Below are 12,500 nucleotides of genomic sequence, written 5' to 3' on the forward strand. Positions count from 1 at the left end.
CCCTAAAATCCCCCTCCCGACCCCCCCAAACATCCCCCTCCTTAATCACCCCCCCCCCCCCTCGCTCCCAGCACCTGGCGATCAGTTCCCACGCTGTTTCTTGCAAGTCAACACCTGCATGATAAAGGCTCGCACAGGAAAGACAGTTCGGTGGGAGAAAGGTGAGGGTGGAGGATAATGCGAATTGATGCTAATGAGTCAGAGATAAGAGTGAAAGAGGGGGGGGGGGGAGATTTGAAGAAGAGTGTGTGTGTGTGTGTGTGTGTGTGTGTGTGTGTGTGTGTGTGTGTGTGTGTGTGTGTGTGTGTGTGTGAGAGAGAGAGAGAGAGAGAGAGAGAGAGGGAGGGAGGGAGGGAGGGAGGGAGGGAGGGAGGGAGGGAGGGAGAGAGAGAGAGAGAGAGGGAGGGAGGGAGGGAGGGAGGGAGGGAGGGAGGGAGGGAGGGAGGAGAGAGAGAGAGAGGGAGGGGGGGAGGGAGAGAGAGAGAAAGAAAGAGAGATAGAGAGAAAGAGAGAGAGAGAGAGAGAGAGAGAGAGAGAGAGAGAGAGAGAGAGAGAGAGAGAGAGAGAGAGAGAGAGAGAGAGAGAGAGAGAGAGAGAGAGAGAGAGAGAGAGAGAAAGAGAGAAAGAGAGAGAGAGAGAAAGAGAGAAAGACAGAGAAAGAGAGAGAGAGAGAGAAGAGCTAGCGGACAGACAGACACACAGATGAGCCAAACAGATAAACAAATAAACAGAGTAAAGACTCACAAACACAAATCGACCTCATTAAACGATAAACAAAGAAAGAAAAAAACGCAGAGGTATGCGCATGGTCCCCGACAGTTCCGGCGAAGGTGTACCCACAAAAACCGCGATGGAGGGACGACGGCGCCTCACAAGTCAGGTATGCGTGTAGAGGGCGGGGCGATGGCGAGAGGGGAGGGGAGGGGAGGGGAGGGGAGGGGAGGGGAGGGGAGGAGAGGGGAGGGGAAGGACGGGAGATGATTGCCTCAACCTACTCCTCCATCCTCCCTTCCCTCCCTCTCTCTGCAGCCTCCCTCCCCTCCCTCCCCTCCCTCCCCTCTCTCCCTCTCTCTGCAGCCTCCCTCCCTTCCCTCTCCTCTCCATTCCTCTCTCCTCCTCTGTCCGTCTCTCTATCCCCTCCTCCCATCCTCCCCTCCACCCCTCATGCCTCCCCCCTGACCAGCATCCGCAGTTCTCTTCTCCCGGGGTTACTAAGACCCCTGGAATGCCCCCTTGAGTGATGAGTTCCCTGGCGTATTCTTAGAAACGTCTTGAGCGGTACTTTACTAAGAACCGGGCTATGTGCAGATGACTTCTCTTCGTCATCTTCGCTCATTGATGGTATAGGCCTATTTATTCTTTTCAGGCCTATCTATGTATTTTTCAGGCTTATTTATATATTTTTCAAGTCTCTATAAATCTTTTTCAGGACTATCTTTGTATTTTTCAGGGTCATCTATATCTTTTTCAGGCTTATCTATATCCTTTTCAAACCTATCTATATCTCTTCAAGTCTACTCATATCTATTTCTGGGAATTCAACCATATAAAAAAATAAAAAATAAAATGGCGTTATTTTTTTTTCGTTCATAGTCATAGTCGTCGTTTCAAATATCTTGACTCTTTTGCGAAGATTGCCTTGAACTTTGGAAGGTTCATGGTGACGATTGATAAATATCCTATGAATGGAAATTAATTATATATGCTGACTTCATCCACAAGGGCCACGTCCTGACCACCAGTGACAAACGACACTGTAACAGACACTTTTAAGAATATTCATGTATTGTGATATAATTTTTTATCATTTTGATTTAGAATTAGCTTGTAAAATAGTCTCTGTGACTGCCTAATATCAATGAAGTCCTGAGTATTCTTTACATACAGAGGGAGAGATGTAGAGAAATAGATAGACGGATGAATGGGTGGGTTGATAGGAAGATAGATAGACAGAGAGACATATAGGAAGACAGATAGATATACATATAGATAGATAGATAGATAGATAAAAAGATGGATGGATAGACAGATAGGTAGGTAGACCTAGATAGATAGATTGAGATATAGATAGATAAAAAGATGGATGGATAGACAGATAGGTAGGTAGACCTAGACAGATAGATTTAGATATAGATAGACATAAAGACTGATAGATAAATAAATAAACGGCTGCGAAAGAGGAGCATGAAGGAAAGGGAGAGGTAGAGGGAATAAATGAGAGAAGAGAGATGAACCGACATAAAGACAAAGCGAGGAAGGACACCTGAGTCTTGTGGATTAAAATGAGTAAAACCTGGATCATCCCGAGATTTTCCTCTCAGACATCCTGGTTTAGTTTTCCTCTCCCTCGCCATCCCCGTCTTCTGCTCGTGCGTATGATCTCGCTCTCTCTCTCTCTCGCTCTCTTGCTCTCTCTCCCTCTCTCTCTTGTTCTCTCTCTCTCTCTCTTGTTCTCTATCTCTCTCTCTCTCTCTCTCTCTCTCTCTCTCTCACACACACACACACATATATATTCTCCTTGTTACCTATCATATGTGCACGAATACCATTAACCAAATAAATGCGATCACAGCAACATTATTTTTTATTTCATCTCTCCGTGTTGCCAGTGCAGATAAGATTGACAAAAAAAAAACAAAAAAAAAAACATCACAGCACAAATAAAAAACAAGAAAAACCGCCATTGACCCAACAGTTCAAATCCTTCCCGCGTGAATCATCGCCGGACAGACACCCTCTCGCCGCCTACTGGGTCTCCGGCCAAAGCCAAGCGTCCTTGTGCCCCGGGAGAGAAACACGACAAACATCCAAATGACCTTCGTTACCTGAGGCTCCACCCCCTCCCCCCTCCTTCTACCCTCACTCCCCTCCCCCCCAACGTAAGCAGGTGAGGCAAAGGGGGGTGGGGTAGGGGTGAATGGGGGGTGGGGGTTGGGAGGCATCACCGGATGTTCAACTCACGTGGATCTTGCTTCACTCAATGGAATGCTTGTCTCCTTCTTTTCCTCCTTTTTTGCCGTTATTCCTTTTTATCTGTATTTAGTATGCTTGTTTTTCTCTCTCTCTGTGGATTTCTTATTCTTGGTTGCATTGTTACCTCTCTTTCTGTCTATCTATCTCCCTGTCTCTCCCCATTTCCCCTCTCCATCCCTCTCCCTCTCCCCTCCTAACCCTTTCCCCCCCTATTAAACCCCCTCCCTCGCTCATTCCCCGCCCACCAAGAGTCCCGAGGGCGCCTCTCCCCCTCGACGCCCTCCTCGGAGTCTTCGGCCGCAAGAAATGAGCCCAGATGCGTGAGGGTCCTCCCGGAGTAGACATCTTTGAGACGGCGTGTGGAGGCGTAAGGATGCTGCTCGCCTTGTCGTCTCGCGGCCGTCTGTGCGTCTTTCGTTAGGTTTCAAGAACGTCATTTGCATACTTCGTTTGTTGAAAAGGTGTTTGTTTGTTTTAAGGTGGTCTCTTCTGGTGGGTGATTTTTTTTTTTTTTTTTTTTTTTGTGTGTGTGTGTTTGTTGATTCTTACATGAAGTTCTAATGTAGTGAAGTTTTATACATGAAGTTCTAATGTAGTGAAGTTTTAAAAAACAATCTATCTTATCTCTGTATTATCTCCTTTTACAGTCTCTACTCTGAGCTTTTAATGCATCTGTCCCATCCAGAGTCCAACCCTAAACCTCTCTACACTCTTCTACGCGCACACTCAACACCTACATGTACTCTGCGTTCACCCACTCCTCGCCGTCTCTCACCTTCACCTACACTCGGCAACCTCAACTTCTCGTCCTCGATATCCTACATATATCCTACATACTCCATTTACTCCTTCCGTGCACCCTTGCCCTCGTCTTTGCCTATCCACTCGTGTCGGAGGAAGGATATGCTTGATGTATGTCACTATGAATCACGATACTGCTATATTTCATGGTCCTTTTGTGATTACCAAGCTCCTGTGTTACTGTATGTGTAAGTTTAGTTTCTATTGTGATGTCTGATTAGATTTTTAATATCATTTGCATAAATAGTCTGTCACTCTTTCTTTCTTTCTTTCTTTCTCTCTCTCTCTCTCTCTCTCTCTCTCTCTCTCTCTCTCTCTCTCTCTCTCTCTCTCTCTCTCTCTCTCTCTCTATCTATCTATCTCACACACATTTCATTTCTTCCACTTATAAGCTCGTTTTTTCCTATATACATTTATACACTCAATTTACTTTTCTCAATACCTTCTTTCATATTCTCACTCCACTTCTTTTTTTCAAACAAGTTCCCGACCATAAAAAATCTTTATAGAAGGTTTCTTTACAGTCTTATCATGCGCAAGACATTTCCCTCTCTACGATGACGAAAGCCAGGCGCCCCCTCCCTTACCCCCCCCTCTCCTCACTCCCCCTATTCTCCCTTTCCCCCCTCCCCTAACCCCCTCTGCCCTCTCCCCACTTCCCTAACCCCCACTCCCTACTCCCCTCGCCATCCCCTCAGGAGTGCCAATAGCTGCGTTGTGTGGGGCCTGCTTGGTTTGTGTGTTTTTAGATGCGAAAATATACTCGGTCAGTCAATCAGTCAGACTATCTGTCTCTCTCTATCTATCTCTCATACAGACCTGCGATGTATATATATAATACATACGTACATACAAACACATAAATACATATAAAGATATACACACATAACTCCACACCCATCCCTCCCCCAATATGTACAATATCAATTTACTGAAAACACGGACAGAACGTTAACAAGAAGCGAAGCCTCGCACACAAGCAAGCAAGTCGAAGGCAAGTTCAATCCGGGTTATGCAAATGGACTCATTAAAAAGAGCGATGGCTTGCATTTTTTTTCTTTCGTGAAAACATGCAAGCACGAGACAATTCAACTCCCCTCTCCCCTACCCTTCTCTCTCCCTCCTCTCCTCTCCCTCTTCCCTTCCCTCCCCCTCCTCTCCTCTCCCTCTCCCCTTTCCCCCTACTCCCCTCCCCCTCCCTCTTCCCTTCCCTTCCCCTCCTCTTCTCTCCCTCTCCCCTTCCCTCCCCCTCCTCTCCTCTCCTCTCCCCTCTCCTTGCCCTCTACTTCCCTCCCCCTCCTCCCCTTCCCTCCCCTCCCTTCCGTCGCCGCATAGATACCCCGTTACAAATACCCTCGGCGCGTGCTCGTCATATTTTGAGGGAGAGAGAAAAAAAAACCATAAAAATAATAAAAATATATGTAAATTAGGGTATAATTAGAACGAGCCGTGTTTTTTTGCCCGATTTTCCGTTTTCTGTTGCATCGGGTGTAATATTTTTAAAAATATATTCGTGTGGTTTCACTTTCAATAAATAACGATAATAACTGTAGTTGTAACTGCATAGTAATGATGAGGATGATGATGGCGGTGATGGTGATGATGATGATGATGATGATGATGATGATGATGATGATGATGATGATGATGATGATGATGATGATGATGATGATGATGATGATGATGATGACGACGATGATGGTGATGACGATGATGATGGTATAATAATGACAGAAGTGGCAGCTAATAATGATAACATTGACGATGCCAATGATTGTAACACAAATAACAGACAAACAAACAAACAAACAAACAAAAAAACGAGAACAAACCTACCAAAACCCCGTGAACAAAACGAACAAATCCGATGAACAGTGAACACCCCAGCCAGTCCGTTCACTCAGGGTACGAACAACACCAACCATCGGCCACGGACCCACGCACGCACTCGCCCGCCCGCCGTCTGCCCGCCCGCCGCCCGCCCGCCCGCACGAACGCACGCACGCACGCACATACAGTACAAGTGGCCCGTGTGAAAGCTAAGTACTCGTGGGCCTAAACAACAGGTCAAGGTAGGTGAGTCAACCAGACACGGTTAGGAGGGGGGGGGGGGGGGTTGAGATGACCAAGTTGGGTCAAGCGAACGGGGAAGTGGGATGGAAAGGTGAAGGAAGGGAGAAGGAGAGGGGAGCGGAGGGAAAAGTAGGGGTGAATGGATGGAGATGAGAGAGAGAGAGAGAGAGAGAGAGAGAGAGAGAGGAGAAGGAGAGAGAAGAAAGAGGGAGATGGATGGAGGGAAGGAAGGTTGGACGGAGAAAGAGAGAGAGAAAGAGAAAGAGAGAGAGAGAGAGAGAGAGAGAGAGAGAGAGAGAGAGAGAGAGAGAGAGAGAGAGAGAGAGAGAGAGAGAGAGAGAGAGAGAGAGAGAGAGAGAGAAGGGAAAAGAGTAAGCGAAGAGTTCAGTCAATGATGCTGCTTGCGATGATTATATTATTACCCATTCAACAGCAATATTGCAACAAGCAAATAAATATTTCAAGCAATTACGATGATGGTAATATCGATGACATGATAATGGTTATATTTTTCATAATGACATTGATAATGGTAAAGGCATTAATAATCATAGCAATAATGATGATGATGATGATGATGTTGACATAACAATAATAATGAATTAATAATAATGATAATAATAATAAAAAATGATAAAAAATAATAACAATAACAATAATAATAACAATAACAATAACAACAATAATAGTAATAATAATAATAATAAAAAATAATAATTAAATAAATAATAATAATAATAATAATGAGTAATAATAATAACAATGAGCAATAATAATAATAATAATAATAATAATAAAACAATAACACAAAATAATAATAATAATGATGATGGTGAAGATGATGATAACTAATAATAATGATGATGACGATGCTAACAATAATAAATAATAATAATGAATATGTGTGTGTGTGTGTGTGTGTGTGTGTGTGTGTGTGTGTGTGTGTGTGTAAGTGTGTGTGTGTGTAAGCGCGTGTCCATGCATGCGTGAGCGAATATGTGCATGCATGCTCACGTGTATATACATGTCCATGTACGACGTGCTTTCTCGCGTGTGTATCTGAATAACCCGTCACACACAGCGAACCACTTCCCTTGTCTTGCCATGACAAAGCGGGCTGAGAGCTTAACCTACTTCCACAGGTGCGCAAGTGTCCCTTCACCGCGCCAGCCCCCACGGCCTCGGACACCTGTGCACGCCCCGCCCAGCTGACCGGCGAGACCACGCCTATCTCGGACCACGCCCTTCAATAATACTGGCTGGCTTTTAGATGCCGAGGGGTAAGTGTCATATGAAGTATTTGTGGTGATCGTATTTAGTTAATATTTCTGTCCATTTTGGTGTGGTTTGGCAGTCTCTTCTTCTGTTTATTGTTTTTTTTTTTTTTTTTTTTTTAACCCATTTCTTTAACATTTCACGTATCTTGACCTTGATTTTCTTCTGATCTGGTGTATTCATCTGTTTCCCTTTTTCTTTCTTCGCTTTTACCGTCTTATCCATATTTTATTATTTTTTGTAAAACCACGAAACATATTATTATTGCCTATATCTTTCTTCCGCTTTGTCACCTTAACCCCCTTTTTACTAATTTACCTCCTTATTTATCATTTTTTGACTCCCCTCCCCCCTCCCCGCGTCTTTTCGCTGTTCATTCAATTTCCTACAATTTCCTCGTCTCTCTCTCTCTCTCCTCTTCCCCCTCTTCGTCGGAGCGGTTCTATCACATCCTATGCTCCAGTGATCAAGCTCCACCACGCCCTCGCACCTGCATTTGGTCAGCCTCTTTTCGTGTAACTTCTTGTCTGTCTGTCTGTCTGTCTGTCTCTGTACTGTTAATTCATCTCCAGTCTTTCTTTGTATCTGTCTATTTGTGTCTTGCTAATTCTATCTCCTAACTTTCTATTCGTTTCTCTCAATCTATCCGTTTTCTGTCTATTTGTGTCTAGCTAATTCTACCTCCTGGCCTTTCTATTGGTTTGTTTCTGCCTGTATGGGTCTATTGTCTTCGTCTCGGTTTCTCTACATTCTATTTTACAACAAAACGGAACATCAAACAGAAAAAATGGTGTCATATTGAAAACCGTAACATTGCATCAACGACTACCGGAGAGACAGTCTTACGTCATCGACAGATCAGCTGTGCAATACGTAAAAAAAAACAGACATGGGACGGCACTACAGAATAAACTAAACTAAACAGAATAAACAGCTGAAGTAAGACTTAAATCAACCACATACATCCTGACTGCCTGATAAATTGAAAAGTAGACATCCATACATCAAAAGCTGAAACGAGCCACGTACAAGCATACTGTTTATGCCAGGGACGAATAAACTGGGAGGCATAGGTTATTAAACTGACATGCAACGACTGTCAGACATGTAGACAGCAAGCAGACAACCACGCCTAGTTACATCCGCAGACAGAAGAGCCCAACCTGCGAATCATAATACAGCCAGAAGCCTTGGACACAGAAAAAATAGTCCCAACTAGAGGTCGGTCGATTTTTTTTTTTGGCTGTTGAATAATATATGGACAAAAAGAAAGAGAAAAGGAGTGAGCGAGTGAGAGAGAGAGGGGGGGGGGGAGACAGAGAGAGAGAGAGAGAGAGAGAGAGAGAGAGAGAGAGAGAGAGAGAGAGAGAGAGAGAGAGAGAGAGAGAGAGCGAGAGGGAGAGAGAGAGAGGGGGGGGGGGGGGGGCAGTTCCCAGTCTTTATACTTTTAGTGTGGCCAATCTTCTCAGAATTGCCAGAGGGGGGAGGAAGCTGGCTAGTCCATCTCTCTCTCTCTCTCTCTCTCTCTCTCTCTCTCTCTCTCTCTCTCTCTCTCTCTCTCTCTCTCTCTCTCTCTCTCTCTCTCTCGCTCTCGCTCTCTCTATCTATCTATCTGTCGGTCGGTCAATCAGTGAGCCAACCTCTCTTTCTCTCTGTCTGCACGTCTGTCTTTCTCTCTCTCTTTCTTTCTCTCTCCCTCTCTCTCACGTCCCCAGGGGCGGGTTGCACCGCAGGCACGAGGGAGGGCGGGGCAAGTTGGCGATGTCTGAGCGAAGGAATTGCGAGGAGAGAGGGAGGGAGGGAGGGGGGTAGGGAGAGGAAGGAAAGGAGGAAGGGAAGAAGAACGGGTGACGAGAGGCGGGGAAGGAAGGGGAGGGAGGAAGGGAAGGAGAGCAGGCGAGAAGCGGGGAGGGAGAGCGAGGGAGGGAATGAGAGGAAGGCGAGAAGTGGGGAAGGAGAGGGAGGGAGGGAAGGAGGGGAGGCGAGAAATGAAGGGGAGGGAGGGAGGGAGGGAAGGAGGGGAGGCGAGAAATGAAGGAGAGGGAGGGAGGGAGGGAAGGAGGGGAGGCGAGAAATGAAGGAGAGGGAGGGGGGCAAGCGGTGGGGGAGGAGAATGGGGGAGAGGGGTGTGCCTGCGACTAGATTGCTGACGTGACGTGATATTACAGTCCACCCGTTACTGGCGCTCGCTCGGGACTTGCTTCTTGCGAGGATTTGCTGTTTTATCGGCTTCTTGGAAGGAAAGGCAGAGGCAGGGAGGAGGAGAAGGGAGGAGAAGGGGGAAGAAGAAGAGGGAAGGGAGGAGGAGGAGAAGAGGGGGAAGTGGAGAGGAGGAGGAAGAAGAAGGAAGGGAGGAGGAAGGAAGGGAGGAGAAAGGGGCGGAAGTCGAGAGAAGGAGGAGGGGGAGAAAGAAGGAAGGGAGGGTGAGAAGGAGAGGAAGGGAAGATAAGGGGACGGAAGAGGGAAAGGAGGAGGAGGAAGTGGAGGAGGATGAAGATAGGAGAAGGGAGAAGGAGGAAGATAGGAGGGAGGAGGAGAAAGGGAAGAGAGAGAAAAAGGAAAGATGGAAGGAGGGAAAGAGGGAGAACACATGAGAGAGGATGAGAAGCAAGGGAACATGGGGGAAGAAGAAAAGGAAGTGAAAGGAGGAAAATAGAAGGGGGAAGGAAGGGAGAAGGAAGAGAAGAAGTGAAGGGAAAAGAGAGAGGCAAAGGAGAACGTAGAGGAGAAAGAGACGGATGGAGAGATATATTGATAAGAAATGATTGAAAATGTACAAAAAATGAATGAATGAGAAGAAGATTGGGGGGGAGAAAGAAGCAGCAAAGATAAACACATTAGACGTTTAAATAAATAACCTTACAAGAATCAAAACGTTCGGAAACAATACACATAAAAAAGACCAAACAAAAACGACCACATTGAAAACCAAACTGAAAATATCTGAAACCAAACGACAAGAAGAGAAACACACACACACACACAGAAGAAAGGTGAATAAATAACAAGAAACAGGAACAGGAAAATGGTCCCAACCAGTCGGCGTCAGCGGTGCATGAGAAACGTAACAAGAAATAAGGCAATGACGACATAGCCGGTGTTGAGTCACGTGGCGAAAGGGGGGAAGAGAAGGGCAAGAGGCAGAGAGTTGGGGGAAGGGAAGGACTGAGAGGGAGAGGGAGAGGGAGAGAGAGAGAGAGAGAGAGAGAGAGAGAGAGAGAGAGAGAGAGAGAGAGAGAGAGAGAGAGAGAGAGAGAGAGAGAGATGTATGTATATATATATGTATATATATGTATATTCATATACGTATGTATGTGTCTATGTGTACATGTGTATATAAGTATATAGACAGAGAGAGAAAGAGTAGAAAAAGAAAAAGAATACTAAATTCCAGTAAAACAAAGCAAAAACACACACAGCTTCCCCGAATGGTTCAATTCTGACGAACAAGACTAGGGAAAAATCGCAGTTTCCTATTCATCTCCATCTCCGTCAAGACCCGCTTTTGGTTGTCATGGAAACATCTCGTAAAAGTGCCATCAAGGAAGGGATTCCGTTTGCACAAACTCGTTTTTCTCCCCTTGACACATTAGTGCTTCAGATATTTTACATAACTCGAGTTTATTACACTTCAAACTCTACTTTTTTCTCTCTCTCATATAGTATATCCCTGATTTTACAAATACATTCTAAAAGGGAAATTGTATGAGAGGTAATTAGATACAGATTTTCACTTTCGATTACCCGCTCGCCCACCCTCGCTGTATATATCTATTTTTGCTCTACCCTCTTATTTCGTGTTATTTCGCTGAGTATAACACTTATGTTGCTGTGAGTATAATGTGTTTTCCGTAGGGCCGCATATACCTCGAAATCACCAACACGCGAGGATTGTAATAAGTTCCACGAAAGGCATTATTCAGGAATTCTTGATGCTTGTTTTTTTGTTTATTTTATACTTATCATTATTTTGTTCTTTCTTTGGTAATCGTGTGTTCCTTAGGTCGTAGGTTTTGCATACATACTTGTATACCCGCACATTTACATTCATGTTTTTTAGCAATATAACGCTTATACAGTGATAGAGAGAAAGGAAACAGACATACAAACAGAAAGAGATAAGAAACACAGTCAGTCAAACAAACAAACAGAGAGAAGAAACACAGTCAGTCAGACAGACAGAAGAAACACAGTCAGTCAGACAGACAGACAGACAGACAGAATAAACACAGTCAGTCAGACAGACAGACAGAATAAACACAGTCAGTCAGTCAGACAGAAGAAACACAGCCAGTCAGACAGACAGAAGAAACACAGTCAGTCAAACAGACAGACAGACAAACATAGAGAAGAAATGCAGACAAACAGAGAGAAGAAACACAGTCAGTCAGACAGACAGAAGAAACACAGTCAGTCATTCAGTCAGACAGATAGAAGAAACACAGTCAGTCAGTCAGACAGACAGACAGAAGAAACACAGTCAGACAGACAGAAGAAACACAGTCAGTCAGTCAGACAGACAGAAGAAACACAGTCAGTCAGTCAGACAGACAGAAGAAACACAGTCAGTCAGTCAGACAGACAGAAGAAACACAGTCAGTCAGTCAGACAGACAGAAGAAACACAGTCAGTCAGACAGACAGACAGAAGAAACACAGTCAGTCAAACAGACAGACAGAAGAAACACAGCCAGTCAGACAGACAGACAGAAGAAACACAGTCAGTCAAACAGACAGACAGACAAACAGAGAGAAGAAACAGTCAGTCAGGACAGACAGAAGATATACAGTCAGACAGATAGAGAGAAGAAACAGACAGATAGATAGAGAGAAGAAACACATTCAGGCAGACATAGAGAAGAAACACATTCAGGCAGAGAGAGAGAAGAAACAGACAGTCAGGCAGACAGACAGAAAGAAGAAACACAGTCAGACAGACAGAGAGAAGAAACAAACAGGCAAACATACAGAGAGAGAGAAGAAACAGTCAGTCAGGCAGACAAACAGAAAGAAGAAACACAGTCAGACAGACAGAGAGAACAAACAGACAGTCAAACATACAGCCAGAGAAGAAACAGATAGGCAACCAAACAGAAAAAGCACAACCGCATCTAACACCCTCTTCCACACATACCCACACAAGCACGTACCATCCACATCCACACACGCACATGCAAAGGGCCGCCGAGGGACGCCGCCCATACAAGAAAAAGTCCGTTAGATTCTTACCCAAAGAATTCCGCGGCCTTTCGAACGGCCGTAGCGAGTGTATGTTATATATCCTTCTATCCGGCGCACTATATATGATCCTTTTCAGCGTGTATCATGTTCTGGGTATCATCACCTGGTTGCTGACCACTTATATATTTTTTTCTCGTT

The 12,500-nt window shown here is 45.0% G+C and overlaps 1 protein-coding gene across 1 annotated transcript in view; it reads right to left on the reverse strand.

Annotated features, from left to right (window-relative positions):
- The window catches only part of LOC125040123, a 40,243-nt gene that overhangs the window by 27,406 nt on the left and 337 nt on the right, over positions 1 to 12,500 (reverse strand). Inside the window, exon 1 of the mRNA XM_047634635.1 lies at positions 12,351 to 12,500. This exon is cut by the window's right edge and continues 337 nt beyond it. The gene's annotated coding sequence lies outside the window, so the exon portion shown is untranslated. The remainder of the gene's footprint in view (positions 1 to 12,350) is intronic.

Source organism: Penaeus chinensis, chromosome 28 (assembly GCF_019202785.1).
Source record: "Penaeus chinensis breed Huanghai No. 1 chromosome 28, ASM1920278v2, whole genome shotgun sequence".
Lineage (NCBI taxonomy): Eukaryota > Metazoa > Arthropoda > Malacostraca > Decapoda > Penaeidae > Penaeus > Penaeus chinensis.